Here is a 7,986-nt window from a genome sequence, read left to right as displayed (position 1 = left end):
GGAGGATGAGAAGCTGACCTATATTTTCTTCTGGCAGCTATCTAGCACTGACGTGGAGTTTGACATGGTGCTTATATCTGATAGCTTTATGCTCACAGGGGTACAATCCTGAGCAGCATTCATGTCAATAACAAGAGACTCTGAATTCCAGCCCAGACGCTGTGACTCTTCCTCATGCTTAGGTGAGATCTTTTCTGTTCTGTTGTTCTTACTTGTGCATGGTGGCATAAAACAAGAAGTGTGTGTGGAAGGAAGGGGGAGGGAACCTGAGCCAAATCCATAACTGGTAAAAGCTGAAGTAGTTCCATTAACTCCAAAGCCTGCTTGACTACTCTCAGTGAGGCAGTGGCCAATCCAGCTGCTGTCCAGTTCCAGGATCAAGAATGGGCAACCTCCACTCCACTCACCTGGGAGAGCAATATTGGTTGGAAATGTTGGCTAGTTTAAGAATATGGATGACACCAGAATGGGTTTTAAATATATACAGTATCCTCCATTGCTAGAGTTTGCGTTGATCTCTGATGGTTTTGTAACTGGCATATAGATCCACACACAGGAAGAGGGAGAGAAAATCTGTTTCTCTCACTGCTGTTGCTCTGCATGTGAAACTCTTTCTGCTCTAAATAGACACTTTGCCTTTTTGAAATAAGCTACAGGGAGCTGAGATCAGAGGCTTTTGCTCTAATTAGTATTCTCATCCACCTTTTGAGATTTATTTATGCATTGTATTTTCTACTTGGCAGAACAGGTTTGTCATTTGGACAACATCCTGTTCAAAGAACAGTCAAAACTTTACATGCTATATCCCTAGATAGGCTAGGCTTGGGTTGGCTGTGTGTTGGGATATGAATTTTGCATAAAGAGGATGCCAGTTCTCCTTTTTCAAGATGCGGAGTTTAGGATTTCAAACCCAGCAGACAAGGAGATTTCCCTGTCAAGTCACCAAAGATATGTCTAAAGGGCACAATATTGAGCAGGATAAATTACCCCACACTGGCACCCTGCTAATGTGCTGCTGGTACCCAAGCAATGCAAAGCTGAGCAGATTACCCCTCCAGATAAATCTGAAGTAAAAAGTTTTGTTTTTTTGAGCGAGAACCCACAGGGATGTATAGGCTTTGATTTTCATTCCTGTGGTTGCCATCATTCCTAAAATAAATGCAGGGTGGTTCTTATAAAAGATTCTCTGTGGCCACAGGAAACAGGACAAGAAGTAACAATCTTAAATTGCAACAAGAAAAATTAAGGCTGAGTATTAGGAAGAACTTTCTCATCGTGCAGGTGATTAAGCACTTGAACAAGTTATTGGAGTATGCGTGGAATCTCTATCCTTGGAAAACTTTAGGAGTAGGGTTAGAGAAATACTTGTCTGGAATGGTTTAGATGGGGGTGATCTTGCCTGGAGCAGAGGGTTGGAATAGATGACCTCCTGAAGCACCTTCTAGCCCTACTATGCTATGATCCTATATGATCAGGCAACTTCAGGCGTAAGGATTTATGGTTTGTAACTTACAAATCTGCAGCCTCCAAAGTGTAGAAGAAAAGGCTGTTTGTGCCTTCAAGAATTGGAACACTTAATATTGCAGAACTGGTAGTACCACTCTCCAACGTCTATTCTGTCCAAAGACAGTGCCAGGGACTGCCTCATGTTGTTCCAAAACCTCATCCCACTGAAAGAGCGCTGGCTACAACTCTGTGTCGCAGAGCACCTTGGTGCTCTGCTCCTATAAAGAGGTACAGGTGCTGGTTGCCAGGTGTAGCAGGGCACTAAGGTGCCTGCTACCGATAACAGTAATATGGGCTCAGCTGCCACTTACCACGGCAGCACAGGTGTGGGTTGCTGAGACAACCAGTCTGGTCAGCTGACCAGAAGGGGGCAGGGCCTGGCCTATATAAACAGCCAGGCTGAGACCAGAGTCAGTTCCCCTTTGGCAGCCGAAGAAGCTGGAGCAAGCAGGGCAGACATAGCAGAGAAGCCTGATGGCCTGAGCAGCGTCTGCATTAGGATACTGGGTGGAGGAAACCCTAGCAGGGATATATCTGAAGGTTAGCCAGGCGGCTTGGAATTTGTGTTGGACCACGGGAGTGGTAGTTTTCTGTTTTGTTGTTAATGTTACACCGGAGGACCGGGTGAGGCTGTAGGGATGGAGGAGGCCTCATGGGAGCTCCCCGGTAGTGGGGAGGTTTCTAGCATCGGGGAGGGCACTGCGTTTTGGGGTCTCCCAACCCCGGCCCCAGTGTGGGCAGTAGCAGGAGGAGCCCAGTGGGCGTAGGACCCGGAAAGAGGGTCTGGGGGCCAGGTAAGGCTGAGGCCGCCTGAGCCCTATTGAGCAAAGCCCCAGTGGGGCGTAGGATCTGGAAAGGAGTCCGGGGGCCAGGCACGGCTACGGCCACCTGAGCCCCGATTGCGGGCATGAGCGCAAGGCAAGGCCCAGTGGGTGGTATTGTGAGGGCAAAAGCCCTGGCGAGGGTGATTTGTATAAAGGCAAGCCCAGGGAGGGCAATCGCGTGGGGAGACGGGCCCCGGTGCGGGCTATAAGAGCCGTGGGGAGAAACCAGGAGGCACCCATAAAGGTGCAGGCAGGCAACTAGACAGAGCCCTGATACATCAAGGCCCCATGCCAAAGAGGGCAAGAAGGCAGCCTCCCTTTAACAATATTTACCAGCAAAGACGTGGCGGGCGAGATAAAGAGGGTGCATTGAGACCCGATTTGGCACGGTAGGTAGGGGGCGCTAGGGGAGTTCACGGCACCCCTAGATCTCGCCCTGCCACACGAGGCCAACTGCAGTTGGTCAGTTGACCGAAAGGGAGCAGGGCCTGACCTATATATAAACCCAGGCTGAGTCCAGGTAGGTAGTTCCCTGCCAGCAGCCATAGGGGTGGGAACTCTGCTGGAGCAATGAGAAGGAAGAGGCCAGGATACTCGAGCTGTTGCTATGGGTGAGAGGGGGAGAAACCCTGTCATGGACTTGAATATGGTTATAGCCGGATAGTTTGAATTTATGTTGTAGCCAAGAGGTTAGAGTTTCTGTTTACTGGTTAAAACTGGAGGGCTGGGTGAGGCAATTAGGGTTTGGAGGAGGCCTCATAGGGGCTCCACGGTAGTGTGGGGACCCTGGTGCCAGAGAGAGCACAGCACTTGGGGGTGCACTGACCCCAGCCCTGAGAAGGGGAGCAGAAGATTGGAAGGGGGCCAGGTAAGGCTGAGGCCACCTGAGCCCTAATGCGAGAAGTCCCAGAGCGGGCAGTTGCGAGAAGCCCCAGGGTGGGCCAGTGGGGCATGGAAAGGGAAATCGACCAAACAACATCTGGTACATCTGCAAGGCTTGGGGTGTAGTACAGGGATGGTTGGAGCCACGCATAGCCCATAAGGCTGGGGTGCACCGAGTCAAACAATACAGAACAGGGGCCAGGATACATCAGAGCACCATGTCCAAGGGGACAAAAGGCAGCCTCCCTTATAAATACTTAACATCAAAGACGTGGCAGGTGAGAACAAGGGTGCTTTAATGTGAACTTGGCACAGTAGGAGGCGTTAGGGGAGATCACAGCCGCTCCTAGGACCCTGCACTGTGACACTCTGGCCTAGATTGCCAACACATAACACCAGATCTGAATGGTACAAAGTTTGTTGTTTTAGGCCAATGTGTATAGCGTGTCTCCTCCCTCTTTACAAAGAAGAAAGAGAGAGTGCATAAAAAGGGAAATAGCGAGGAGGAATAGGAAGGTGATTTATTTTTTATTGTTTTAACTTCTGCATGCAGGATTGGTGAGAGAAACCAGAATTCTGCATCCTACTCTAATGTCTGCAGTTGTAAAAACATATACAAATTGGAGAGAGTGCAAAGAAGAACCACACAAATGATTCCAGGGGTAGTATCTTGCACTAACAGATTTTAAGAGCTCATTCTGTTTTAGCTCTTCAAAAAGAAGATTTAAGAAGAGCCTTGATTACATAGTATTAGTGCCTTCACAGGGAGAAAATACTGGGTGGTCAAAGGCTCTTTATATTGGCTATCCCTCAGTAGAAGAGAGTCTGCCCAGGGGGAGCAGTGGGGGGGATTACTGGTGAGTTTTAAAGTGGCTGAGGAGTCGAATCCATGCTCTGCAAGTTTTCCCACAGATATGACAAGTGGCTGGGGGAGGCAGGGGAAGAGGGGTACAACTGTTGGCCAGAATGTTGTTTACTTTCCTTCCTCCTCCACTATTTCTTGGTTTCCTGAGTAAGATGGTTCATTTTGAAGTGGGCTGTAACTTGATGTATGGTGCAGCACGATTGAGACCTGTTACCAACCACCACTTTCCAATCTGTAGGGTTTATGCCACCCTTAACGTATGCTTTCAGGGTGTCCTTATAGAGCTTCCTCTGTCCTCTGCAGGTCCTCATACCATGACTAAGTTGAGAGAAGAGGAATTGTTTCAGGAGATGTCAGCCATCCATACACAGTGGTTAGCTCAGCAGACTTGATGTTTCATGATCTTTGCCTCTGTGCTGGTTACATTGACTGTAAAGAGGATGCTGGCATTGACGGAATGGTCTTCACATCTAATGTGAAGGATTTTCCTGAGGCAATGCTGAATGAACCATTCCAGGTGCTTAAGAGGTATGTGGGGGTAACCATTTCATTGTAGCCCAGGACCTTAGGTTCCATCTGCAGATCTCAGCAAAGAAATGGCAAAACTGCTTTCCAAAGGATTTGTTGTACCAGCATATCCTATGTTTGATTTTTCTACATCAAGACTGACTGACTGGAAGAGGTGTCTGCCAACCATAGGCACTGGAAGGTGTGGGCTAATGGGGCTTAGCCCCACCCAAATGCAGGCCAGTGGTCGGGCCCACAAGGCAGCCCAGCCAAGGGCTTCCGGCAGCTGCAGCAAGGGTGGGCTGGGGCTAGGGCTAGGGGAGGGGAAGGCACTGTGCAGTTGGTGGGGCATGGGACTGAGCCATGAGCAGCTTGTCCAGGGGAGCACGGCTCCTGCAGCTACATGCACCCCAGGAGGCATGGGGGTGTGCACTCCTGATACATGTGCAGTAGGGTAGGCTGGGCTGGGCTGTACTCAGGGCAGGCAGTGGCGGTGCTGGGAGGGGGTTATGGAGGAGTGGGGTGAAGCCACCCCAAAATTTGCTGTAGCCCACCCAACCCCCCACCTCCCATCACCACCATCATCTGCCCTGAGTGCAGCCTAGCCCGCCCTGCTGGGAAGGGCCTGACACAGCCCTGGCCCCAGCCCTCAGTGTCAGCCTGACCTGCCCCATGCAGATCCAGGGGCACATACCCCCATGCGCTTTTTCATAGATTTCATAGACATCAGGGCTGGAAGGGACCTAGGGAGATCATTGAGTCCAGGCCCCTGCCCAAAGGGCAGGAAGTCAGCTGGGGTCATAGGATCCCAGCAAGATAAGCATCCAATTTACTCTTGAAGGTGTTCAGTGTAGGTGCTTGAACCACCTCCGCTGGCAGACTGTTCCAGATCTTGGGGGCTCGGACAGTAAAGAAATTCTCTCTTATGTCCAGCCTGAAACGGTCTTGCAGGAGTTTGTGACCGTTCGACCTCGTCATCCCTTGGGGCGCTCTGGTGAACAGACGTTCCCCCAGATCCTGGTGGTCACCCCTGATAAACTTATAGGTGGCCATCAGATCACCCCTGAGCCTGCGCTTTTCCAGGCTAAAGAGTCCCATGGCTCTCAGCCTGTCATCGTAAGATCTGTTTTCCTGACCTCTGATCATGCACGTGGCTCTCCTCTGGACTCTCTCAAGCTTCTCCACATACTTTTTGAATTGTGGAGCCCAAAACTGGATGCAGTACTCCAGCTGCGGCCTCACCAAAGCCGAGTACAAGGGAAGAATGACGTCCTGGGATTTGCTCGAGAAGCATCTATGGATGCAAGCCAGCGTTTTGGTCGCTTTACTAGCCCCAGCATCGCATTGCAGGCTCATGTTCATCTTGCGGTCAATGATGACCCCCAAGTCTTTCTTTTGTAGTGCTATCCAACGTAGCACTGCCGAGCCTATAAAGATGCTGCAGGTTTTTCCTCCCAAGGTGAAGAACCTTGCATTTTTCGGTGTTAAACACCATCAGGTTCTCATCCGCCCATTTGCTGAGCTTGTCCAGGTCAGCCTGGATCACGCGCCTATCTTCTGGAGTGGATGCTTTGCCCCAAAGTTTGGTGTCATCGGCGAACTTGGGCAGTCCACTCCTGACTCAAATGTCTACATCATTAATGAAGATGTTGAACAGTATGGGTCCCAAGACAGAGCCTTGAGGGACCCCACTGGTCACAGTGCACCACAATGAGTGACTGCCTCTGGGTCTGACCACGGAGCCAATTTCCCAGCCAGCGAATCGTGGTGGAGCCAAGGCCACAACTGGCCAGTTTGGCCAAGAGGTGATCATGGGATACCAGATCAAAAGCTTTTTTGAAGTCAAGATATATGACATCAATCTCTTCTCCCTCATCCAGGTGATAGGTCACCTGGTCATAGAAGGAAATGAGATTGGTCAAACAAGACCTACCTGCAACAAACCCGTGCTGGCTATCCCTTAGGATGTTAGCCTGGGCCAGTCCCTCGAGGATGGCCTCCTTAATAAACTTTTCAGAGATCTTCCCCAGGATAGAAGTCAGGCTGATGGGCCTGTAGTTAGCCGGATCCACTCTCCTCCCTTTCTTGAAGATTGGCACCACACTGGCCTTCTTCCAGTCTTCGGGCACTACACCAGAGCGCCAGGAGTTTTCAAAGATCTGTGCCAGGGGCTGGGCTATGACGCTCGCCAGCTCCTTGAGTGTCCTGGGGTGCAGATTGTCAGGGCCAGCTGACTTGAAGGTATCCAGCTTCTCAAGGTGTTCCTTCACGAGGTCAGCATTAATGGAGGGTAGGGGATCCCCATCACCCGGATCTCCCTGTCCCATAGCAGGCATGGGCGTCCCATGGGACTGATGAAAGACTGACGCAAAGTACCTATTTAATAGGTTGGCTTTTTCCTGGGCGTCAGTTGTCAGTTGCCCCATCTGGTTTAGCAGGGGTCCAACATTGCCCTTGCTTTTCCTTTGGCTCCCCACATATCTGAAAAAGGACTTTTTGTTGTCCTTGATGCTTGAAGCTAGTTGGAGTTCAGTTGCAGCCTTGGCTCTCCTGGTTTGCTCCCTGCAGGACCAGACCAGCACAGAATAGCCCAGTGCTCACCTCCTCCTTGGAGGTGAATCCCGTCTTCCATCCTTTGTAGGCTTTCCTTTTTAGCCGTAGGAGGTCCGCTAGGTCCCTGGAGAGCCAGGAGGGCTGCTGTGCCTTCTTGCTGCCTTTCCTCCGTGTTGGAATAGATTTGGCTTGTGCACTGAGGATCGCTTCCTTGAGAAGCAACCACTCTTCTTGAACTCCCATCTCCCTGGGGTCATGGTCCCTAAGAGCCTGACCGACAAGCCTCTTGAGCTTGTCAAAGTTGGCTTTTCTGAAGTCAAGGACTTCTGTGTTGCTGACTGACTTGCCAGCTTTACGGCGGATGATGAAGGTGATCAGTTCGTGGTCGCTGTCACCCAGCTTCCCATCGATCACTAGGTCGCCGATTAGGTCGTCCCCCATAGCCAGTACCAGGTCGAGCAGCGCTTTGCCTCTCGTTGGCCCATAGACTTCTTGAGTCAGGTAGAGGTCATCCACGCACGAGAGAAAGCTTTGCGACCACTCAGATTTTGCTGAGTGATCTTCCAAGATGTCCAGGTAATTGAAGTCACCCATGACAACCAAGGTCCTGGAGCAAGCCCTCTATACCCGTGGTCCGGTCATGGGTGGAGTCCCACCAGGTCTCCGTTATCCCAATGACGTCATAATTCTTTGCACTGAGCAGGAGGACAAGTTCCTCCTGCTTGTTAGCCAGGCTCCTGGCATTAGTGTACTGGCAGGCAAGTGTCCCCTTGGGGGCTCTTGCCTTGCCCACAGATTGTGCCAGGGCTGGGGCAGGGGTGGGCTCCCTTAAGTGCCTTGGTCTGCTGG

The sequence above is a fragment of the Crocodylus siamensis genome, chromosome 4 (assembly GCF_052110815.1).
Source record: "Crocodylus siamensis isolate JL-2025a chromosome 4, ASM5211081v1, whole genome shotgun sequence".
Lineage (NCBI taxonomy): Eukaryota > Metazoa > Chordata > Crocodylia > Crocodylidae > Crocodylus > Crocodylus siamensis.
Note: the sequence above shows the minus strand (reverse complement) of the source record.